Source organism: Malurus melanocephalus, unplaced genomic scaffold, assembly GCF_030028575.1.
Source record: "Malurus melanocephalus ecotype Western Australia unplaced genomic scaffold, MMel_1.1 scaffold_48, whole genome shotgun sequence".
In the NCBI taxonomy this organism is placed as follows: Eukaryota; Metazoa; Chordata; class Aves; order Passeriformes; family Maluridae; genus Malurus; species Malurus melanocephalus.
Window position 1 is genome coordinate 2629543 of NW_026623280.1, and position 26725 is coordinate 2656267.

Consider the following 26725-nt stretch of genomic DNA (forward strand, 5'->3'; position numbering starts at 1 on the left):
GTGGCTACTGACCTGCATTAGGAGTCTGACAGGTATAGGGAGCTCTTCTCACACTCTCAGCAGGTGGCCAGGCCTGAGCAGACTGAAGTGGATGCTGGTTCACCTGAGTGCACAGGGCTGCAAGCAACAAAAATTCATCTGCTTGCTGCAACCGTCCCTGCCACAGGAACAACAACTTCCAGAGGCAGACAGGCTTTCAGTTATCATYAACTGAGTCAGCCATTCAGGGTCAGCTGCAACCAGGTACGGATCAGCACCAGCAGGCTTTTAAAGTAGGTGTTAAAACCCAGGTGAAACTCATTCCCCCCTTCCCCAGCTGCTAAGCAAACCGGYGTTTCACCCCTGTGCTGCTGGGTGGGCTCCTGGCTTCTGCCAAAGATKTGGTAAAGCCATGCAACAGGGAAGGACTGGCTCCACCCTCCCCCATGGGAACCAGAACAGGAGGGAYTGCTCATTTAGTGTTTCCCAGCAAGGCCAGGGGGTTTTCTCCCCTGTGCAGGTGCTGTGTGTTTGTGCCGTGCCCAGGAGATGGAACAATTAAGACGCGCTCAATACCCTTCTCCCGCCCACTCAGTGTAACACCTTAGTCATCAAATCATCCCACTGTGCTGCTCAATACTTTCTATAACAGTAGGAATATGAGAGTATGTCCAAAGATAGCAATGAACACACAAGGTAATTATTTTTAAGCTTGCTAATCACAATCAATAGTTTCTTAGCAAAAACTGATGAGCTGGAGTTGGCTCCTATTTTTAACCAATAAGATAGGCAGTCAACACTTGAATTACACCATCGGGCAAGTCTCCAAACTCCTAATGACTGCCAGCCAAGAGAAGGATGGGTCCTTGGTGGGTCCTACTCCCTTCCTGAGCACGGTATCAAAGCATTTTTGTCATTGCCTATGGAGCCAGAAGTGGATTGTAACTGCTGCATGACTTCACCAAAAACACCACGCAGGAATCTGACTCCATACATCAAAAAGGAGTTATACAATTCTTAAAAAGCCCGAGGATGTTTACTCGATGAGTTTGAAGCTTTGTAGCTGTCATATAAAAGATAAAACTACTCGCAGAACAGTGCCATGTGCCTTCCAGGGGTGTACAATTAGGAACAGATGAATGCAAGTTGAAGACTCATTAGAAAGCTTGCACCCTCTCCCTATTTTGGTAGGATTTTTCCTTAAAGTAATATTTCTAATGTTTTGCTACCCCTTGACTTTTTTTGGAAATTCCTCGCTTCCCTTCTCAGGAAGGTGTTATTCCCCCCTATGAAAAAAACTAAAATAATTCCCAGCATTCAGTACTGCAGCAATAATTCCCTCTTGGAAGAAGGAACATGTTTTTGTTTGTTTTGTTTCTTCTCTCCACTGATTAAAAGCAACAATGAGTCCAAAGGAATAGTACAATACCATCAAGTGTAATTGTTGCCTCTCACAACAAATGKGAAGGGGATCAGGAAACACACCCACCCTTGATTACTGGGAAAATATCAGGGATAAAAGATGTCAGTGGGGGCAAGTAATTCTGTTCATCAGCTTTCRGAGATGAAGGTAAGAGGGACCAGCTCCAGCCTCTGTTCATTAACTGGATGGAATTACACCGGTCCGGGGCCTGCAGAATTACACAAGCAATTAACAGTCCTTTCAGATTCCTGTCATAATCCCTCTAGTTTGGAATATTTTCTGCTGCTGGATGGAAATGGCTGAGTGTTGAAGGCCTCCAGGAGATGTGCAGCTGGGGTGGCACCTCTCAAGGAGGGACAGGCAGCCCAGTGGAACCAGGAACTCTGCTTGGTGATTCCAGAATTTCCAGACATCTACAATGACCAGTGCTCTCTGTGCCACAAAGAGTGACACTGCTGTACTCAGTGGAGGTTTTTGAGGCCTCCCCCCAATCATTATATGCAGTGTCACTGTTTATTAAAGATAACTAATGTCCTAACTCTTTATTTACTTCTGTTTATTTCTATTTTAGCAAGAGTCACTGGAGAGTAGCTATGCTTCTGGTCCACCAGGGTTCTTTAATCACTGTTAGTAGGTAAAATCATGTGTGACAACTAATCCAAAAAGCAGATTATATTTATTTTGGCTACAGTGGCTTGCAATTCGTTAAAATCAACAAAGCCTTTTCATTAGCCCCCTGCTGATGTCCTAAAACCAGATATTTCAAGGGTCTCAAAGCACAGAGCTACACTCATGCAGTAAAGCTGGGACTGACAGACTTGCCGTTGCCATACTTACCGTACAATCTTATTAAAAACAACAGCAAACTTCTTATTTTCTTTCATAAGAGGGCTTAATTTATGATCTCAARTTCCAAAATGAAAATCTTACAGACAGGAGTTCTTAAATTTCAAAAAGTTTAAGTGAATCAACAATAAAATTACCAGTGAATTACTTGCTCAGGGTTATGTCTTGTAAAAACAAACTGTTGTAACACTGTAAGGAGTGAGATTACAGATTCAGCAAGTCTAAATATTAGCCTACGTGCTTGCTGAGCCCCCTGCATCCTGGAACCACATTTGAACAATTGAATTTCTAGTTAACAGTGTGATCTTGCAACTCTCATTCTCTGTGATACCACGATCTCTGGCCATGATCTCCTGATGACACTACCTCAGACCCGTGATTGTGAGAACAGATGCTCAGAATCACAGAGCGTCAAAGCACATCTAGACAAAAGTCACAGGGCTCCACCTCTTCTCCAACCTCACTACTCTTCAAACACTGCCAGGAAGTTCACAAACCCAGAAGCAGCCTTACCATAACCACCAAGGGCCACCAGTCAAGCAAAATAGAGTATTAGCGCATTAGAAGGGCACATAATTGACTTTTTATATACATATATATTTACATATATATAGACACTGATTTACATCAATGAATTTTCCATTTTTACAGAATGTTATCCATTTCCTGAGTGACATACACACTTTTGGTCACTATCCTCACATGCCCTCCTAGGACAAGTGACTTAAACACAACCCTTGCCACTCCAAAAAAAGCCGCTCCTGACCTGCATCCTACCAGACAGGCATATTTATTTCCCACAGCTGGATGTAGATGTGGATCTGCTTTGCAAATTTTCCTGTGCACTGCTGAAGTGGAGCTCCTTGTTTGTCCCCCTGAGCACAATCTTGAACATTGTCAAGGCCGATTATTAGACATCACTTCACACCAGCCCTTTCCAAATCCGCGGATCTCCAGTGGTTTAGAGGGAAGCCGAGAGCAGTCCTTCAGCGAGAGAACCATTCCTAAACACCCAAACCAGCACGGTGCCAGGCTGCCCCTGAGACAGGAGGGTCACTTCATCTCTCTCCACGTCACTGTCCTCCAGCTGGCTGCAGCACCTTCAACTTCACACAATGAGCCGGTTACTAAAGCAGAGAATAAAATCCAGACCGGAAGGAGAACCAAGATACAAAGCTTTTCTCCGGGGGCTAATCAGAGTTCTGTCCACAGGGAAAACTGAGCCTCATCTGATACACAACTTACTGTTTTGGCTCTCCATAATTAAAACTATTGTTGCCATGGCAATGCAAAGGGTGGTGAAAATACAGGCACAGCTCGTGTCATGCCTCTTTGGTGATACAATTTGTTGTGCCAGCCTGGCCTGTGCCAGCAYGGAACAAAACGTGACTCGGAAACAGTTGACTTGGCGAGGTTTGTTATTTAGGAATCAGATGCTGTGTGAGCTGTGAGACCACTTTCTCAGGCTCCCTAACATGACCACTAATCCTGTTAAAGTCAATAGCAGTTTGAAAGATAATTTCAAAGAGAAGAGCTCTGATCCTACACCAGTAAATTTCTCMAAGTGATGTAAAGAAAGAAAAAGTTTTTAGAAGTATAGAGAATGAATAAGAACCAATCACATGGATTAATGTGCATATTCTTAAAATTAGACACTAAACTAAAATGCAAAAACCTGATAATGGGTTCAATACCACAAACACCCACAGTTTGGTTAGCACTGGCTTATTAATTTGAAACTATGATCCCCACTGAGCATGTCATAATCAAGCAGGACTCACAGGTCACTCAATCATCTCTGACCAGCAGCAATGAATCTGCTGTTGAGGAAATATCACTGAGCATAACTCTTTCTGTGGATGCACACCTATAAATGCATGACCCACACAGAAACACCAACAGGCTTTTCACAGGATGGGACAACAGTTTTAGTTTTGTGATGTGCAATCCAGTAATTTCTTATGTGGAAATCTCTAATAGGATTCCTGAGGTGCACAAGAGTTTACTCATGTGGAAATCATACAGGTGCAACTGCTACCTTTAAGCAGTTGTATGGGAATATTTGCTTCAACAAAAAGGTGAGTCGCAGAGACTTAAAATCCCATTTATGCCAATGTCTATTGACAACAGAGATTTGCTTCCTTCTGGAATGGAAAGCTTCATATACGGCCCAAGCACAAACCAAGAGAGATGGCTGTGGGCTGGAAGGTGGACCAGGGAGGGGTGAGATCCAGGAGATCCACCCAAGCAAGGAGGCAGGAATTTCACCTGGATTAATATGGCTCTTGCAAAGCAAAATACTTTTTGTTATACAAATCCCAGTAYGAAGTTTGTGTGTGAGTTTTTCAGCCGCCATGTGGCTCCTGTAGGAGCAATTACAGATGAGGGGACTGATCATGGAGGATCTCTGGGACCATCAGGGTTAAGCAGCAGGACAGAGTAGSGAGTGTAGAACAAGGAAGTCCAGCAATGGCATCTATGCAGAGGGTCCAGGAACACCTGCTTCAGAGAACTGACACCAGTTCTGGATGCTCTTATCTCAGACAGCAGCAAAAGAAATCTGGGCAGATCCCTGAGGAGCAAATCCAGCACCAAAGTCCAAACAGTGTGCTCCAGGGGATGCCTTAAAGGCAGAGTGTGACTGGGGTCGTGATGGTGTAGGTGTATTTAACACAGCAATATAAAAATTCAAAACCTAATGCCTTTCCCCACACTATTTTCTCCACAAGAAAGAGGAAGGGTTAAAAAAAAAAAAAAAAAAGACATCACATCAATTGGACACATCACTTTATACACTCCTGGAAAGAGCTCAGATACTCTGGTCATTAGCACATGATAAAATTCTATAAAAAACACACGAGGTTATGGAAAAAGAATGGGAGGAAAAACTAATGGGCCAGAAGAAGAACAATAAGCTGGCAGATGGGAGGTCCCAGCTCAAGAAGAATTTGAAGGAATGGAGAGATGTATTCTTGGAAGAGGAAGGGTACATCAGGTAGCTGACATATTGAGTTTCCAGGAAAGAGGGGAGAGTATTAATGACAGTGCAGCTGACGGTTTCAGCAGCTACCAACGAAATGATTTGCCCTTCTTTTTCAGCTGAAGAGGTGACAGTGTGGATGTGGCAGCTGATTTACATACATCATCATAACTTCCATAGGAATATCAGATTTCTTTATAAGGACTTGTAGTACCAGCTTTGCAGGTCAGTGTCAATGTCTAACAGAGCCACTGGAGACAAAGGGGAAGATTCAGAGAGGCACTRAGGTGCCTAAAACAGGGCTTAACCTGAATTTAATTGCCTAATTAAAAAAAGATTCCAAAATCCCCAGCTTCAGTAACTGTAAATGCATCAGGGCTAACATTTATGACCACAAAGACCACTGGAAATCAATTCCTGCTCCCCCGGCAGCCGCGTGCCTCTCACCTCCCTGAACTCCACTGTGATCTGGGCACAGGTCTCTCAGCACTGCAGGTCCCATGAAGGGGTGAGCTTGGGCTGCTCAGGTCACACACCAGCAGTGCCCCCTTTCCTCAGCCCTGCTTTTTGCTGGTGTTTCTCCAATTTAAAATCCCCCAGTTCTGCCATAACATCACGCTGGCTCCTGAGCAAGGCACCTSTCAGCAACCAGCCAGCGACGGCACAGGCATAACCTCTGCTTTGGTTCAGCCCAGAGCAAAAAATTTCGGTTTTTTTAAGGATTACCATACACCAAACTGAAGTCCACGAGGTGGCCAAAGGGATAACTGAATCTTGCCCCAGGGTTTCATTTCAGTTTGGGGGATGTTAGCATACCAAACACAAAACTGTTCGCAGGATAGAGCCCTGACCATAGGCCAGCCCTTGCCCAGCATGACTAACGATGAACAGGCACCAAGAAAGCTCCACAACAGCAGTTTCCAACCTAAACCCATGTTTAGTAACATATCAAGGCATTAGAACATAGAAAACAATTAAGGGACAAACATGGTGTTTGATGCTCTTTCCAGTCTGACTTTAATATGTTCTCACAATTTGCAGATGTCCTGTCTATTTATGACGTCCTTTATGGCATGTAGATTTTGTTACAACAAAAATTCAGGTTGTGGATTTTTGCCAGTGACAAGCTGATGTTGCTCAGAGCAGCATTAAAATGCTATCATGCTGTTAGATTAAGTAACCTATTTTCTCTACTAGCACAGATTGTACTTTAGTTTTGCCCTTACACCTACCAAATTGCTGTTTTTTGCAACATTTCCCTTTGAAAGCAGTTGCCAATCTCCAAACCAATGCTGTTTTCACCAAATGAAAGAGAGATTTGTAAAGGAGTACAATAAAAGCAGGAGGTGGACCTTTTTGTGAGAGTCTTTTTTTTATTTCAAATATAATACTAGGAAAAAAATAAAGCAGTGAGGAAAAAAGTGTACTTTTAAGCAGGACTCCCACCAGATGCCTCATGAGATATTGCCACATTGCTTTATGTTAACATGTGTTAACATAAAGCAGGTTTTATAGAATAAATAGCTATGGTATGGACCCTGTAGATGTACCTGGTCCTAAACCTGCTGACATCATAACCCCCAATGATTTAACATTTTTTTCTCCCTTTGCTTCTTTCTATTTTCTAAGCTTCTTTTGAAAAATCTCTCATCCCATGCCTCTCCTCTGCCAATTGTCCAATGTGGACCATTTTCATCTGTAGTTCTTTACAGGGAATAGTCTGTGATGGGGACACTGAGACCAGAAATGAGCAGGTACAGTCAAACGCAGACACATGCGTTCCAGCTAGGGCACTTCTAGGACTTTAAGTATAAATACTAAATAGGCGGGAGAAATAAAAGAAAAACACAAAAAAAAACCCTGCAAAAAGAGACCAAACTACAAGAAACCAGTCACATCGATTAGCTGATTAGTTTGCCAGTGAGTGATTAGTCAGAAAGACTGGAATTAGTCAGTGAAGCCCTGTTCCCATGAATAAAATGTGGGGAGGACACCCTTTCCCACCCTCGGTGACAGATGATATCTGTTTTCTCCTGCAAGTTTGAATTTAAGAGCCACTGAAGCTCAGCAAGAGTATATTCTGGCTCAAATGAGCTGAAAATTGCATTCAATTTGAATTTCAAAACCAGAGGAGAAGGAGGAAKGGGGGGAGAGGGAGGGAGCGAGCTCAGCAGGACCCATCAAGCCAGGTCCCTCTTGCAGCAGGTCCAGCTGCACCCAGGCAGGCTGCGGAGCTGAAACGCAGGGCATGATGCAAAGGAAAGAGCATTGCTGGACAACAGCCCAGTTCCAGTTTAAAAATAAACGTTTTGCTGTCAGGATCAAAGCAAACTCTGCTTTTATGTATATTACAAGCTATACGTTCAGAAGAAAAAGATTCTTCTGGTTACTTGAGGGGAGAGAGGCAGTGGGAAGGTAGAGCTGGCCAGAGGGAGGGGGTRCCCAGCCTGCCCACTAGAAAATCCTCAATAATTCAGACTAATCTGAAAGTACTTGCCATCCCCTTGAACAGAGCGTGTGCATTGAATTTTACTGAATGTATGGTTCATTTAAGGTTACATTTTTTAGTGTGGGGTAACATTTAATTTATGTCTTCGTGGGTGAAGGGATTATTTCCCCTTCCCTTTGTGCATTAAATTTACAGTTATATCTGATGACACTGAAAGAAATGGAGTTATGCCTGCAACCCAAATATATCCTGTAATTTGATGGCATGATAGCTGTTGGTCTCTTTAATGAAACTGATAATGTCCAATATTCAATATAAAAATGATAACATACCAAATCAAGAGATTCTTCAGCAAATTTCTTACCGATTTCAGTGTGCAATTTGACCCAAGGGTCTGGAGTAGTAATAAAATAATTACAATTAATCATGAGCAATAATTAATAACTTAAGGATTAAAATGTATCCATTTATACATTCAGGATCAGCACTTTCTATGCACCCTTGAGAGGCTTTTAGCTTCCCTTCCCAAACAGAATGCTTGCAGTAGCTTTTAGAACTGGAGAGCCCAGCCATCACAGAAACTGGCTACTACTTTGTCTAGTGGTGTTTGTTATATGGGATTATGTTCACTGATAGAAGTGTTTAGAAGTGATAGAAGTGTCCCTATTACACCAATAACCTGCTCATATCCTCTGATGCAGCTGATATTTCAAAGCTCAATGTTTTTATCACATGTTTTTCCTCCTTTTTTCCCACCTAAGTCTTCTTTTCATTGATAAATCAGTAAATTGCCAGCTTTGCACAGGCAGGTGATGTGAGTCAGGATCCAAACCCAAAAGAAAAAACAAAACAAAACATGAGGTCAATTTTCCTGGCCATTGCATTTAACAAAAGCTCCCAGGCAACAGAGTTAAGCACACACTAATAGATACACCTTGKTGTGCTGTGCCTTCAGCAAGGCTTAGATTTCCCTCTGTGGCTCAAGATTGTATTAACACCCAAAGTGAGCTGCTGTGCTGGTTTCAAGTTTTTCCCATCACCAAAGTAATTGTTAACCTGTTCTTTTGGTAGATAAAGGGACAATCTGAACACCTCTAAATCTGAACACCTCTAAATCCTGTTTGCAAACTTTGCACCACACAGAGGAGAAGTTTCCAAATACTGCGATCCCTTGGATTGTGTGTGCACTACAGCCACTTGGAAAAGATCTTACACATCACTGTGCACAACACTGGTCAGAGGAACTACTCAGAGTACAGRGCACTTTGTAGATACCTGAATATACAGTCGTATGCCTCATTCTGGAAGGCATTTCTGGGTATTATTTTTTCAAGTTTCACTCCTGCATTGCCTTTTTTCTGCCTAGATTGTAATGCCCCAGAAATACTGAACTCCTCTCTCTATGCTGCCCCCTTATATAAACTTACATTTAGGTTTCCCTAAATATACACCCCAGAGGTTCCTTTCTGGGTGAGAGGGGGAAAGAGGAGAAATACACAAACCTGTGTCCATTGCTCCATTTCTCAAAGCAAGCTTTCTCTATAAATCAGATTTTCTGCCATGCTTACTTTACAACGCTGACTTTACTGAAGATGATACCCACTTTACGGGAGGGAGAAGAGAACAATAAATATGCAAAATATATGGCATATTCCTGACAGATCAATCTTCATACTGGAGCCTCTAGATCTAACAATACTCCTAATAAACAGAGTATTTGTCTGATGACAGCATTGCACTAAGCAGCGCCGTGGCTTCCAGAGCAGATCCAAGGCACGTCCAGTCCGCTGCGGTCCATCTGCACCTACTCATGTGGACATGCCCCTGCTGGTGCTCTGCCCTTCCAGCTGGGAAGGCCCTGCCTGATCCCGCTATGGCCGTGGGCGCTCAAACTGCTCCGCGGCCAGAGCGCCGTCGGCACGCAGCAAGGAGCGCCGGGCCGGCGTGGGTGACAAGCATGGCATCAGAGGAAATAGTTGGCAATTTCTCCAAGGGACTGGACACTAGAGTAGTTTAGCTGAATGGCATGCATGCCCACGCAACGCTGCAAGGTCAAGAAGACCTCATGTTATTTACTACGTGAGCGCTGGTTTCACGCACTAAAATATTCTATCAAGATGTAACCTGCAGGACTTGCATGTTTGGAAAAAAAATTAAAGCTCCCTATTTTTTTCCTATCAGCCCCTTTTATAGTTGAAYATCAGTTATTCAACACTGCATAATTAACATTATGAAACATGGACACACCTTACAAAGAAAGCCTAAGAAAGGTAACAATTTCACACAGAAACCACCTTCCAGAAACTTTTCTTCAGTCCTTTAACTCACTGCTATCAAAAATGAGGAGGTATGAAGTCAGGTGGACTGCAAGTCAGAGTACGAATGCAAAAGTCAGTCRATGTGCACTCCACCACTGTTTTCTCATATGCAGTATTTTACACCAAAAATGTTCTTACTGCAGCAATATTTGCTGTAAGAACATATCACCTCTCCAAGCCTAGACGAAAAAAGGAGAAAAATATTGCTGGGTTTTCTCATTGYTAATTTGGACCACATCTTTTTGAATAATTTTATAGGTAAATTATAAAGGGTGTGTCTTTATAGATGAAATCACAGAGCTTTGGCAAATCCATGATTTCCAGTGAAATGACTTATTCCATGGAAACTACACTGCTCTCAGGGATAGCATGCCAAAGCCCCTAAACAACCAACAAGGTGGAAAACACTGACCCATGGGTGCCCTGAGAAGAGCCAAGAGGAGCAGAACACAAGCAAATGCCCCTGCAGCCTCTCTTGGTACCAATTCCAACCTCAACCTTTAAGGTCCACCCCTGGTTGTTATGGCACCAGGTTGATGATGATTTATGAAGAGCTCTTAGCTCCATCAGGCAGTTTACAATTAACAGCTTCTCCTTTTCCTAAATATAAATAAATACATAAATGAAATCAGAGCTGCTAAGTGCTGGGTGTACCCAAATGACATCATCGGCAACTGCCAGTCACCCAGGCTGCAAAAATAAATAAGGGATGGGGGCGGGGGGYGCAGAGGGGGAGGCAGGGTATTTACTCAATCAGTACCTATTTTTGAATTTCCTTCAAGCTGGCTTGGACCAAGAGCCATCAATTATTTAAAAGAAGTAACATGATGCTTCCTTTGTTGAGGCAAATCTGCAAGCAGACCCCAAGAGAGAATAAAAAATGAATTAGGCAGAATTTATTAGTGCGCTTGAAGAAAACAGATTCAGCTATCAGAGCTGACTGTGGTTTTAAAAATAGTGTGTTTCTGCCCATGAACAACAGTTTCTCCCTTTCTTCTTTACCCCACTAGATCCTCAATAATCTCACCTCTCCCCTCTCCTTATGCTTTCTTTTTTCTTTTTCAAGAGGGCATAACACTGAAAGAGGCATCAATCATTCCTTAAACTTCTTCCTGCTTTTCTGACTTGACTTGATGTATCGTCTTCATTTAAATTACAAATATACTAATCTAAAACACTGTTTACCAAGCAGCATATTAAATGAAAGATGCAAGAAATTGCATCACTCACATTTTAAAAATGACTTTAGACTCAGGGACACATAACAACAATGAGACAGGATGATCTGCCGTGGTWGCTATATTTCAATCCTAGCAAATGAGATTTGGTTACTGTGGTTCTCTGTTTAGGACACTGCTAACCCCCCCCCAATCGAACAAGCCCTGCCAAAAACAGCACAAAACCTCCTCCCTGGAGGATGTTGGTTGGGGGTTTTGTCATGCTCCAGGGACGTGCAGAACCAATGAGACCAAGGTCTCAGCCCCTGGGTCTGCGCCTGGTCAGGCACAGAGTTCACACCTGAGAGCCACTCCAGGGCTGCAAGCAGGATTTTGGCCACGCCGGAGGCTGCAGCACGGACAGAACGCGAGTGGAGGATGATTCCAACCCCAGCGACGGCACTTGACTGCGGGAACTACAGCAGCAAAGGGAACACTCGCAGGACAAAAAAAAAACAAGCACTGCCTCCATTCAAAGGCTCCCTCCTTCATCCTTCACACCAGGGAAACAATGCATTTAGATCATCTCGGGTGACCTTCCGTGGCGTCCAGCAGCTGGAAAGGGCAAATGCCGCTCTGTGCAAACACGGAGCTCTCTTGCGCGTGATCGCAGCGGGGCGGAAAGGCTCGGCCTCCTCCCGGCTGGGGCTCCTTCCCCTCAGCCTCGGGTGGTCTCCAGCAGCTGGGAGCCTGGGCTGATGCTCCCTCGCTCGCCCCTCTCCTCCTTGGAGGGGCCAGAGCAAAGGTTCTGGCACTCCCCCAGCACGGGGAGAGCGCAGGGCGGTCACGGCTCGGCGGGGATGAGCCTTGGGATCGGGTTTTAGGCTGCCTCCTTCTCCCCCTGCTCCAACCCCAAAACAAAACAAAGGTCATCACTTACTAGATCCTACACTGGTGGGGCTTGATAAAAAGTGCACTTAGTCCAAAAGCCAAGTAAGTTTGATGAGAACGGTGAACGTGGCCTCAAGGAGRATTTTCTCATGTTAAAGAAATCACAGGAACATTATTCATCAGCATGAGCCTGAAAGAAACTATAAACCTTTGGAAACAGGGACCATTACTGGCCAGATGTGTTTGTGTTTCCTCAGATCAGCTCAGAGAGGGACCTTTTCATAGATATGGCCTAATGTCAGCATAACAGGGATTGTGAATTACAGACTCATAGATCAGTTTGGGTTGCAAGGGACATTTAAAAGTCATCTAGTCCGACCCTTCAGCAATGAGCAGGGACATCTTCAACCAGATCAGGTTACTCACAGCCCCTCCAATCTGTCCTTGAATGTTTTCAGGGATGGGGCATCTACCACCTYTCTGGGCAACTTGTTCCAGTATTTTACCACCCGCACGGCAAAAAATTTATTCTTTGTATTTCATCTAAATAGACCCTCTTTTAGTTTAAAACCATTACTCCTTGTCCTGTCACACCAGGCCCTGCTAAAARGTTTGTCTGTATCTTAAAGGTCTCCTCTAGGTACTGGAAGATGCTCTAAGATCTCCCTGGATCTTCCTCTTCTCCAGGCTGAACAAGCCCGTCTCTCCCATCTTTTCCTCATGGGAGAGGTCCTATAGACCTCTGCTCATTGTTGTGGCTCTCCTCTGGACTMATTCCCTGTCCTTTCTGTGCTGAGGGCCTGAGAGTTGGCTGCAGCACAGCAGGTGGGGCAGAGTCCCCTCCCTGGCCCTSCYGGCCAYGCTGCTTTGGATGCAGCCCAGGATGCAGTTGGTTTTTGGGCTGCAAACAATGCACCAAAGAGGCTGAGCACTGGCACACAGGATTGCTGGCTGTCATGTTATCCTTTTACAACTAGGAATGAGAGGGAATGAAAACAAGGAGAAATACCAAAGCAATTCTTTAGAGGATCTTTTTCAAAGGAAAGTACCTGTAATTGTCAGTGGGTGGTGCTGACCACAGGGGCACAGCACTAAGCCCGGCTTTCCACACCAGGGACTGGCAGTGGTACCACAGCAGCCTCTGCTTCTCCCCATTTCCCACAGTGTTCCACAGCAGCTTCTCCCCATTTCCCAGTGTTTCACAGCAGCTTCTCCCCATTTCCCACAAAATCCCCACTTGCTTTCGATCTCACAGATGTATTTGGTACCTCTGTGGGCCTTTTGCTAACCCAAACATGATTATGTATCATAAATCTAAATACATTCATGAATTTGCCTTTGAATAAATATTTTAAGGGTAGTATCAAGTTTCACAGTGTTCTGCTTTCATACATAGCAGCTTTCCTTTTTAACTTCCACATCAGATGCCTCACTTAAACAGAAGAAAGAAAGAACTGCAAAGACCCAACTCAAGTGAAGGAGAAAGCTGACACCAGGAGGTGCCAAGACAACATCATTTCACTTCTCTTYCTCACCTCTCCCTCTCTGGACGGTAACTGCAAGATCCTGAATGCCAAACTTTGGAAAATATCCTTGCAGAGGTAGCATCTGCTCCCTTGGCATACTCCTTGAGCAGTTGTATTGGCAGCTTTAGGTTTGTCCAAGTCTATCATATGACAAGAGTGCAGATGGGTTGCCTTGGATGCTTTGTCTTCCCCAATGCCATTTTGCTTTCAGTCAGGTTTTATCCTAAGGAAACATATGTACAAACCTGYGTGTGGAAGGTTGTGTGTGCACACAATTTCACACCAGTGAGGGGTTTTCTCTAGCCTCTGTCTAGAGGTTTTTCGCTGGCATTTAGCTTGGATCCCTGCAAGGGCCCTGACTTTTATTGAAGTCAGTATGTGGCATCGAGCAGATTAGGCCCTCACTGTGTGGATCTGCATTTCAACCAGCAATTCTTCCACACGCCATAACTTTTCCCATCTGTGTTGATCTTTCTTCGCAAATTAGCACCTGAGTCCTCAGAATATTAGACGYGTAGGAAAGCTGCTCATTTCGAGTAAACTTCTGCTCCCACTGAAATCAATGGGAGTTCTGCCATTYATCCATCACTCAGATGAATAAATCACAGAGCTGTGACACAGTTGCCACATATACCGGTACCRGTTCTTTTCTCTTGCTTTCTTAGTTTTATATTCCCATGTTATCTTCCATATATTGATCATAGTCACAAATCTGAATGTATGGGAGTGTTTTTATAACTATAAAGAAAACTACAGTTCAAATTAGCCAGTAAATCACAAATTGTGAGAGGATAGAAGCAAAGGATTCTGAGGGAAAGGAGGATGAGGCATTTAATTAAATGGAGGAATAYAGAACAAAAGAGGGGAAAAAATTCAAAAAATAAACCCATGATAATCTGAACAGCATATTCCTAACTTTTCTGAAAGTTCTTGTTATGAGAGGATTTGTTAGGATGTTTCATGAATACTGTAGTAATGGTTTTAAAAAGTATTTTAAATGAAAAGCAAAGCAGAAGTGCAATACTCTAAAATACTCTAAAAGGGTGCATTTTCAGAGTGTGTTTTAATACACCAGTCTCTTATTTCCTGAGTAGGTAAAGGCACAGAGCTACAAAACTGCAACCATCTTCCCATTTATTGTAACATACTCTTCCAACAAGGTATAAAATACTGTCTGGTGTCCAAAACAGACAAAAATCTACTACCCTGTAGTCACCTTCAGGGAAAAGCTTGAGAAGGCCACAACTCACATCAGAAAATAGACACCTAAAATAGGCACAGGCTCTGGTGGACCAAAGTGAGAAGGTAATTTCAGAATATATAATTTCAGAATAATTTCAGAACTGGAATCCCAGATATCAACAGATAGACTATATGAAAAATTACAGAACTGAGCACTCCACTGGCATTTTTACCTGGACTGAAAAGAGGAACATTTGCTCTAACCTCTCTTTGCAATAGCAGCAGCCAGATTCATTAAGAGGAATCATGACTGATGAAACTGAACAGTTATTTACCTTTTAAAACAAGCCAGTGAACTGGTTAGGATTCAGGGAGATTTTGGGGATTTGGGCACAACCAGAGAATTGAAAAAAAGACCAACCAGCCCTGACATCATAGCTATTTCCAGATCTTTGTGCTGGTTCACCTTCACTATCCTACTGACATATAGCATCCCCTCTGAATTATCCCTGTTATTCACCAGCTAAAAACATGTTCTGGCCAGAGCAGAGAACCTCAAAAGTCAGGTGGAAGGACTTAAGGAGGTCTACAGAGAGCAGATCCTCTCATATTTCTTAATTTCAGAGGGGTCTGCCTCTCAGGTCAACCTGGGACATTCACATCCTTCAATGCTTACTCATCTCCAGTGAATAAATATGCCAAGGACCTAAACTTGTAGGAGAAAATCCTGAAGTCAGTTTGACACAAGTAGTAAATATTCTGTGAGGGTATAACCTGGCTCACATCAGGCAATAGCTTAAACTTCTGGTAAAGTGGACAGAACRCCCTTTGAAAAGGGAATACTATGGCATGGTACTTATCATCCAAGTAAAGGAATTCCATTTGGAATTATTTACTCTACTCTACATGCATATAAACCCAGATAAACTTGTAATACAAAGCATATGCACAGGTACACATTCACATCATGCATACATAGCAATAAACATATCCACCTTAGATAAAACAGTTTATACTTTTAAGCACCTCTCACATGAGGAGGCCCATACTAATCCAAAATACATAATGCTTATGTAAGGTATAATCAAWGGAAACAATCATAGCTAATTTAGAAATGAGGAAAACAAGACAGTAAATAAAGTTGTCTGTACTTGAACAGTGGTTCTCTGGGAGTGCTGAGAATAAAACCTAGAACTCTAAACCACAAAACATCATCCTTGTCATACTCAGCATGTGTAATGTAGCCAAAAATTACATAAACCCTTTTATGCCACGAACTGCAAGTAAAAATGTCAGCRCAAAAGACAGAGAATAATTAACTTTGCATTTCAGCAGTTACTTTTTTTAGAAGTTGCATGTTGGATAGATTGTTATACCGAATCTTCAGAAATTTTCCTTTCCAGACACACAGTGCATGAGGTCTTCTCTTAAGAATAGAGMTCAAGACCTCCAACAAAGAAAAAAGGGATTGGATTTGTGTTTCTGATGTCCTAAGTGAGAGCTTTGTGCTGATGCCTAGAATGAAGCGACAGTYAATAACAAACTTCTTAAATTATCTAACCTGTCAGATGTTATTCTTAATTAAAAGTKTGGAAAAAAATTGATTAGCTTTTAAATTCTTTCAGAATAATCAACATCAGGGTTTGGTGAATTGATGATCCCCCTTTCTCGTCCYTTCTTTAAAGAAGGTAAAGTTCTGCATGCAGCAGCTCACTGTGTGTGCTTCAGGAGGCGAGGTGAAGCCATTCAGTGGCTCCCTACCACAGACCCTTCCATTAATGGAGGGTTTGGGGAAATCAACACTTGTGGTTGTGATTTCCAGACCACAGGAAAAGAACTCTATTGAAAATCCAGAAGACTCCAAAAAACCAGGCAAAGAACAAAGTGAAAAACCATCATGAATGATCAGTCTCCAACAACAGGTAACAGCCATTATGCCYGTTTAATATTTTTATTCATGAGGTTAGCCTTATTATAAATAGTAATAACATGTATCTAGTATACATGCAAACATTGTTTTTCAAATTGGAATATTTGGCAATGCCACTAAATATTTAAATACCCTTTAGCACAAGGGAATTTCAACAATGAGAACTATGAAGTACTATTTGTACTGCCTGGTATGTATAAATACACTGTCAGCTCCCTGCATTTTCATTTAGCATCAGAAACAGCTTTCCAGGGAGTTTGATGCTGCTGTAAGTGTCAATATCAATGTTACTATTTATAGTGCTATAAACTACRTTTTGAGTTATATTGGTAAAGTTAAGCTTAGGTAGCACTTCTAGCATTAACACCTTAATATAGAAATATTGCTATAAATGTAGTTTACAATTTGGAACATAAACACAAATTCAGTGTCACTAACAGATCACCTTCTAGATTGCATGAAAACATACTGCCAAAGTGTATTTTATGCAATCCACAATGGAGCAAAATGCAACGATATAGATGTATTTAAATTTCCCATTTTTACACTGTCACTCAAAAACTTTTCTTCTTCCTTTTTTTCCCCTAGCTTATCGATCTCAAGAGCTTGTGATAGCATTTCAGTTGCTTCGCTGAGCCATTTTTAGCTTCTGCTTCTTTTTTTAAAAGCTAAATCAGGGCTCAAATGCTTCAATCAATTTAGCTTTTTCAATTAGAGAAGAAAGTTAAAAGAAAACCCTGAGACACGACAAATTACCAAATTTTAGCATCTAGGGTTTTTTTTTTTTGTTGTTTGGGATTTTTTTTTAAAAATACCAATAGCATCCTTTTACATAATAATATCCCTGCTGCCTATGGCTGGAATTCATAGCAAGATGACTCCAGTAATTTTAACCAAGGCACAGTTTGAATTTACCACAGCCTGTTCAGGAAGCCACGCATGTGGATGGCCAGGAACTCCTGACACCCTCATAGCTGTGACCTCTGGCAACACCCTGCAGACAGCTCAGTGATTGTGGGGGAGAACATTATGACCTTTGTGACAGCCAAACCCTCCAATCTCAAAAAAACTTCCATCACAGTCCCAGATTAAGACTGATGTCCACTATCTGAATAGGTTAGGCCTTTTAGAATGGTACTTCAAAAAAGCCAGRGGCTGCTCCAATGCAAATCACTATCAACAGAAATCAAAGAGGTGCTATGGGAGAGATTTGGACCACTTGAATCTTATCTAAGTGGATAGGCTACATCTCAAAAAAAAATCAGAACATCTGTTTTTCACCATCAGATCTTCCTTCAGGTGGTTTGATGAGTCAATGGCTCAGTTCCACTCGAGCAATGCCAATCATGCTGGGTTTAGAAAAACAAGTGGGGTGATGCTGCTACCCAAAGTTTTCTGCAAGYGCTCATGGGTTACACAGGAGCTCAGCTGGTGTCCTAACCCTCACATCCTGTTCTGGCACTCACTTTAGGCATGTCACTTCGCTTTTCCTTAGGTAGTTTTAGTACTTTGGAGAACAAGAAATCTGCCTTACCTTGGACCAGACAACCTGGGATAGCTAATGAGAGAAAACTGGAAATGGAGACCAGCAGCTTGTGCTTCTTTTCAGCCTTCTCTACAGGTTTAATTCAGGTTTTAATCTGATCAGTCATCATCCAGATCACTGTATCATATTTAACCTGACTTTACACTTTTTTTTTGTGAGTGCAGGGATGCAGCACACTTGAGCATCTGTAATACAGGTATAAATGAACAAGTGAATTCAAAGGAAATGTTGCACAACKATTAATTTAGTCATGCAAGAAGAGTATTTGGAGAATTTGACAGAAGATACTAAACCATGGTTAGAATCCATTCTCTTAAATGTGATTTTTTTATTACCTTTTTCTTTCTTTTCTTCAAGTGTAAGCTACATGTATTTTTTTAGGTCCATAATAGTCAGTCACTGCTGAAACAACTGGTAAGAGATAATCAGTAGATTTGAATGGTTGGGACGATTGTCTGATTATTTAATCAAAACTGTTTTTAGGCACTTCATTAGGATTTTAATGGCAAATGGCAACACACAATTAATTAGAAAAACCTGCAGACACTGGAAATCTTGTCCTGAAACACTTGTACCCTGYACACACGCAATCCTTCTGATCAGATGCCAAGAGGAAAGGCAGGCTGTTGTGCTCTATTTGTGGCTCAACCTGCATCCTTTAGSACTGGTGGATCCCAGAATTAATTGCCAGTTCTGCAAAGGATTGCACAGAGAATTAGGAACTGTCACCCAGTCACGAGTTAATGTAAATATCCAGGTGATGACCAAGCGGTCTGGCCATGCTCATGGATTTCAGAATTCCTCGGAATCTCATCATCATCACCACATCTCTCTTTCTCTGGAGGGGCCAGAGGTGGGTGAAGTGATCTTTTCAMTCCCACAGAGACTCAGTGCTAGCAGTAAGCTTCCTGTTAACCTCATGACTAYTCTGTTATTGTGGTAGTAACTGGTAACAGAGACAAAGGTAGGCAGAGCATGACAGTCCCTTTTCTAACAGCTAAAAAAGAAAAAAGATAGCAACTAATTTCTGAACAGAYGCCAAAACTAATTTGGGGTATCTTGTATGTGCTTATTTACTAGAAATTTATTTTGCTCCTTAATATAGACACAGAGATCTGCATGAATACAAAGATAAAGCAASGTCTTTATAAAGGGGATAAGACACTTAGGGTTTGCACACCCCGAGTCCCAAAAATAACGGRTTCTTGCAGCAATTCCTCGCAACGCTGAGGTTTTGCATTGCCCAWTCTTAGTGCAGGTACGAGCACTGATTATTATAAATATATATTTTAAGAACAATAAGGAAGTGATGAATTGGCCACTTGCAGTTTTCTTGACAGCAAGGTGAAATGGTAKCTGTGGTGACCAGGGGATGTCCTGGCTCCTCCTCGCACAGAGGTATTCAGCGCACGTAATAATTATTCATCCATCTCGTTCACACTAAAGGCATTGGCAATGCAATTTTAGCCTGATAATCAAGACCATATGACAAAAACCAAGGCCATTAGGGACCAATTTCAAGTATTCTCTGCAAGACAATGATTTTCCAACCGCACTTACATATGCTGAATAGTTACTTCTGCACGACCGCACCTGCTCTCATTTATGTAACCCTCCATCCTCTCCCCTTTTTTCTACCCCTTCTTTTCTTGTAATGCAAAGAAGGAAAGTTTCAAAGGGTTGCTGGAATCTTCCTAGAAACAGATTTGATTTATTTATATTTCTGGCTGGCCACACACTGAGAGCAAATAAGAATCTGGCAAATGTAAAAGTTAGTTTGTGCTAATGTCAGATCAAATTCTACCCTCAACAGACGTTGTGGGGCTGYGTTAATGTAAATGAGAGCAGGATTTGGCCCAACACTTTCATTCACTTCCTATACATATTCAAATTAAATGAATATTTTGTACAATCTCTTCCTCCCTCTACATACACATGCATAATTCTGTCTCAGATTCCAGCGTTGGTTACAATGGTGACTTCATGGGAGCTTTTTCTGGGTTTGTGCTACTGCTGCACATCTGAATGAAATGCAAGTAAAGCAAGCAGAATGTGGCCCTTGGTCTCCATGTCAAATCTGCCCTATTGTAATAATTCTGTTCCTTAATTACATTCTGCTTATTTTTGACTGTACCATTTCAGTATCAGTCACATAATAAGGTYGCCTTTTGAAAAGACTGTGGTGTCACTGTAAATCAGAGTCCTGTAAGGTTAAAGTCTTTTGTTGCCAGRGGGGAAAAATGCCAAAATTATTTTAAAATTATACATAGCATAACTSAAAGACTGTAGCATCTTTTAATATTAATGGTCCTAAAGAAATGAATTCAAGCTTTTTCAGATATAATTCAAATATTAAAAAGAATAATAAACTCCATTACTAACGACACGACAATATTTTTCTGGCAGAAGAATAGAACCTATACAATTAGTGAGTAAGAAATAAAAATGGCAGAACTATATCAGGAAAGGACCCTGTAAAAACAACCTAGGTCCTCATCCTATAAACCTTTATTTGCATGAGTGATCCTGTCTCACATAAGAAGTGGGCTCCAATGGGCAATTCGTACAAGTGAAAATTATTCATGAATTTGAATAAGAGAGTATGTGATCAGATCAGCTCCCAGCCTTCTCTGTCAGTGATCAATCTTCTTGCCACAACCCACCCCCTTCCGATTTAAAATTTAAAATCAAATTCCATCTTTTGAAAACTGAAAGAAAGTTGGATTTCTCAAAGCAAAAATTTGGTCTACTAAGTCATTATTAGAATGAGGAGAAATACTCCTGGACCATGCTCTTTTTCATATACATTCTAGATCTGTTTTCTAGTTGTATCCTATAATAATTTAAGGCAATAACGTCAGAAAGATCAATACAGCTGCATCCTTGAATTATCTCACAATACTGTTGGTGTCTTCTGGAAACTACTGTACTGAATCCAAAGAAGGAGAACCTTGGCTTGCTAAAAATGCTCCTGATTTTTGAAGGAAAATCATCATGGTGTCCAGTAAAAATGATTGTTTGATTTTTTAAATACTCAGCTACTGGCATGTCCTTCTTCTGTGCTGATGATGTATAATAAGACCCAAGTACAGGATTTTGCAAATATTTGGGAATGACATTAGCAGTGAGAATCAAAAGAAAATTAAAGAATGCTATTGCTGTTTTTCATGTCCTGTATTAGACCCCACAGATGAACAAAAMAACACCAGTCATGTTTCAAAGTATCAAAAACCAGAACACCCTCAGGTTAGCTAAAGGTAAGATCTCATTTTTTAAATTCCAACTGCCTTACTGAAATGCTTAAAACCACCCTAGCACCTGATTTTCGGCCATTGCTTCATAACAAAATTTGCAGTATGTTTCCTATACACCATTTTCCACCTCCCAGCAAATACCAATATTGCTTAAACTTCATTTAAATGTCTTAATTCAATTGAACCCAGAGGTCATTGACACCTCAGTAATTTCTATTTAAAACCATTCAGCCAAAAATAAACAAACAGAAACAAAACCAGAGCAGATTCTCCTCTGGAGATTATCCTCATTTTAAAAGAAATTACCCTGCCTGACTTTTTATAAGATAATTATTGCAATTGTTTTGCCTAATGAATATTGTTTGAGTATTATAATGCCATGCTACGCATCCTGAATGAGGAACAATTAACAGATCTTTGTTCTCTTGACATCCCAGGACACAGCTGAAAGGAAAGCTTGGCCCTAAAGATTTGGGGTTTTTCTGGCTGAACCACATCTCAAACACAGCAGAGGTAGGATTCAAAGACACAACTTGGAACAGCTCAAACCAGGGACGTGCTGCTTCTAGAGATCTTAAGAGATGGAGCTGATGGTTTCATTCCCCAAGCACTTCTATCAGTCTGAAAGATGCCAGTAAATGAAAGCTTTCACTTGCAAAGACTCTGGGGCTTGATCAGAGAACAAGAATTTTACCTATGTCACCCCCCAGCCTTCAGTGGGACTACACAGAGGTTCTATCATGCAAGCAAGAGGAGGTCAATTTGTGATTTTCAGTTTTCGGTGAGGTAACAAAATTGATCTTTATCAGTTTCTTTAGAGAYTGCAGGGGCAGGGTTCTCATATAAATTACACCGACATGAGCAGGAAGCAAAGCCCTTCTCTTGTACGTAAGGATGCACCTCTAACAAATGGGAAGGAACACCTTGCCCTACTCTTCCCATATGCCCGTCCCTCAGAAATCTTTCCCCTGCRTATGTCCAGAGACAGCCATTTGACCAATAAAAAGGGTACTTGAAGAACTGTGAGGGATTGTGTCCAGAGACACCTACGTACCACCCTCAATGAACCTGGATCTTGGGCAGGATTTGAGCATTGAGAGGGAAATCATCCACCACACAAGGAAAACATGAATTAAAGATCCTCCTAAATTATGGAGCAGATCAGTATATGGTGTTTCTCTAAATCAGGTCCAGTAACACCTCCCTGGGAGAGATGTGCTACACTGGAGCAACAGACCAAAACCACCTGGGGAGCGATCCTGCCACGCCCGAGCCCCTCTGCATTGACAGATGGCAGCACGGAGAACCAGCGGAATCGAGGAGGAGATCGGAGCAGCTCTGTGGAAATCTAAGTCACACCTTTGCACTGCAATCACCATCCTCCCAAGCTCATTAGAGTCAAGGACGAGAGTATCCCTCAGCTACACCTCAGAAGCTAAATAAAGCTCACTGCCAGGTCACTGCCATATGGCTGGGGGCACCATGCCGCTTTCCAACGGGAACGTTTATCTTCAGGTGTCCTACACTGGAAGGGGAAGGTGTCAGCTGGCARCAGAGACTGTGGGCTCTGGAACAGCTCCCCACAAACTGCACTGCTCCCTGTCCGCTAACATTTCAACAATAATGCAATCTCCGGCAAACACGTGACCACAGGCACATGTCTCACCTTAATAAAACTTACAGTCACAGCTTTCAGATTTACTCTTCCTAGCCCAGAAAATAACACAAAGCAAAGCTTGTCAGTTTGTCACCATTTTCCATCTCTGCATTTGTAAAAGAAATAACATTGGCAGGGAAATAATACAAAATGTATCACACACACRGGCTGCAGGAAGATATAATGTTCTTTTACATATTTGATATAGAGCCTAAATTAAGCTGCAGAAAAGGGGCCATGAATCTTCACAGCCTCATTATCAAGCCTCCCTAAACCTCAAACGCAGGAAAATACATTTCATAAACAAAGACCCAATAGGATTTTAACAGTACAATAAATTTCACTGACACTCACCACTAATCACATTTCAAAATGTATTTTTAAAAACAAAATTCATTCAACAGAAAACCAGACACAGAAACGAAGAGTAACATAAGGATATGTTATAGCTTTTYGAAAACCAGACACAGAAACCAAAAGTAACATAAGGATATGTTATAGCTTTTCCTCTTCACTTTATCCCATTTTTGACTGAAAACCCTTTTAGGTGTTTGGCTGTAATTCCACAGCAGTAAACATCAACACTCTCCCTGACCCCTCTTTTACCTTCCTGGACGTGAACTCAGACYGTGACCCTATTCATGAATACAAATTTTCTGTTTTCACAGTAATCTGACGCAGAAAAGGGGATCGGCTCTTCACTCCCATCACTACATAACAAAACTATCTCTATGATCTTCTTAGTGTTGTCCCCCTTCTCAGGAGCAGCCAGGTGCTGCCTTTCACTTCTGCTCACAATTCACTCATTATCCACAGCAGAGAAAACCAGAGCCCTTTACTCTTTCTGTAAAAGAGAAAAGCATTGAAGTAATTTTAGAGACCTAAAAAGTAGGTTTTTTTCATGCGTTGAATCATCTTAGAGATGGTGAACTTACTCAGTATTTCAAAGATCTGGAGGGAGAGGTACATTGTTGGGATTTCCCTCTTTTTTTCCCCCCCTTCTCTTTAGTTTTGGTGTAACTGAAACTTTATGCAGGTAAAAGGCTGAAAGCCAACCATGAAGTCTGGGGTGCTTTGGAAACAAATTACAAACATGAGTGGACTCAAGTTTTGTCTCATGCACGGTAACCCCAAACCTCAGCTCAGATCACTTCAAAGACTAGGAGTGAATTTAGGTTTTTGTACAAAAGCCTCAGGTGTGCTTCCCTAAAGKTACCTTTTCACTGYAATTCTTCCACCTACGTGAATTGTTATGCTGGTATCTGACATCAGAGCATCTAAGTGCTGTCAAAACTGGAATAAGCTCACCAGCTCATCTGACTAAACCCATTGAGGGCCTTCAGACAGTAATACCATTATTGACCTGGGCTGAATTCAAATGCATTTGGAGTGCTTGATATTTATCCAAATTATGCCCATTGAAAAATCCCTGGCAGAATACAGATAACATCAGATTAAAATGTATCATTATAATTACCTCAAAGAGATGTCTGGTATAGAAATAATTAGGTTAGTAAATATTTTTAATTAAATTATGATTTCTAAATTGTGTTAAAACTACAACTTGCATCTATGGACATCACAACTAAACTACAAATCAGAAGAATTCAGCGCCTGAGTATGAATATTTGAATTAATCTAATATAGTTATTRTGCCATTAACTTCAGTGATGCAACTCCAAATTTACACAAGCATAATTAGAGTCAGATCCAAGATTCAGAAGATCAATAATAATCTTTCTGTGGGCTGCAGTAGGCATGATAAGGCCCTGAGAAAAGTGCTGGAGTGGTAGCACCATCCCACCAAGCTGAACTTTCTATCCCYGAAATAATGTTTCTGTTAGGAACTGTCATTCACCTAATAGCAAATGTGAAAATGTAGGTATGGAACCAACCAGACGTGAGAAAATAAAATTTATAATAAGTAGAWATTCCTATGCCTTTGGTCAGAAATATTAAAAAATCTGAGAGAATCTCTTGAAGATTTTTACCACTTCTGCCTTTCACTGAGACTGCATAATAAATTAGCTCTGAAATAAAGACTGGTGAAAAGCAAAAGCAAATAAACAAAATAAATTATGCCAGTAGTACTGGCCGGGGTGTCTAAAAATGGCACACTCCTCGCTGATCAATTCTTTCTGCTAATGTATGAAAAGTAAGAATGTGTTTTAAATACTTTAGACTGTAATTTACATCTGTAATCCTCTTTTCTTTAAACAGTTTGACACCTTGAACATAAAACTGTGTTTTACAGATGCTCTCCTCGTTTAATTGAAATCACATCTCAGGTCAAGATCACCACCTCCTTCTGCTTCTCTAACCTCTTCTTGCCTGAAGGCCTGTAACTTGTGAATTATTTAACAATCATATTTGCTGCTGAAAATTGATTTCTGAGAGAATCCATATTGATTGAGATATGTGAGACTAATGAGTTTGAGGTTAAGGTGTTTAGGTATCATTATCTCTGATAGTCCTRAACTAGAATCTTCATATTTTTTTGTCCCTTCTCAATAAGCAGTTTTATATCTGTGCTCCAAGCTGTGCCTACAYGTTAAAATAATCTTAAGAGATAGAATGAATAAACATTTTACATATGTCTGAAGCATCTGTRGTAATCTCCCAGATGTGTCTTTCCTGTGAAATGCCACTGCATGGTGGCGACACAAGCAAAGTTTTGCCAAACTATCATTGAAGCTGGAAGCCAGAACAAGTAGCTGGCGTGAACAAATAGCCCCCACTTGAACAAAAACTTGAAGATCTGCCTTTCCCAAGCATTTCCCAGAGTGTTTGTGCTGCAGTGCATGRCTTTGGTTAGCTCTTGYTGGGCWTYYCTGGGATGCAGCAAAGCTCTGCAGRGCTGTGGCAAGYGCAGGCGCCGTGCGCAGAGATGTCCATCAGAGATCCATGCAGGATCCCTGCCTGCAGCCCCTGCTTTTCTCCACTCACATTTGGGGGTAGCTGGTGCCCTCCTGCTGCAGGTGTGCCATTGAGCATCCTTCTGCTCCTCAGCCTTTCTCTGGCGTGATGAGATCCAAGGACATCGTGCGATGTCCATGGCACAGCACCCTCGAGATAAACTCCAGTCGATCTGTCCTTGCACAGTGGAAGTCACTTCCTCAGTGCTCTTTCTACCCATGTGGGGACATTGTACTTTCCAACTATCTTACCCTCACAGCTAAATGGCAAATAAAAATAATCTACAGAAACAGAGCATTTCTGTGACTTCCAACTGTATATATAGATGTAAAGCCCCCTGGTATATAAGAATCTAATCTCAACTGCAGTGTCTCCAAAAGCTTGAAGACTTCTAAATGAATGGCTAAGTCTCTKCATTTTCCCCTCAAAATGAGGTAAAAATCATCTTTCCATACTGCTGACCTGTGTCTTTATGATGATGCTATGTTGAGTGTCTGAGGTGTTCCCATTCAGTTCCCAAAAGCCTTTAGGTTCCTTCTGTAACAGACACTAATAACCAGCTGTAGTAAATGATTGCACATGTGGCCCACACATCTGGATTTATCTGCCAGGTCCAAAACCCACCAGTCAGTGCAGAGAAGACTTCAAGGAGCTGCATCTGCTGGGTTTGG

At 41.7% G+C, this 26725-nt stretch overlaps 1 protein-coding gene across 11 annotated transcripts in view; it reads right to left on the reverse strand.

Annotated features, from left to right (window-relative positions):
- ESRRG (estrogen related receptor gamma) overlaps positions 1 to 26725 on the reverse strand; it is a 448915-nt gene that overhangs the window by 279986 nt on the left and 142204 nt on the right. The gene's annotated exons all lie outside the window — the stretch shown is intronic.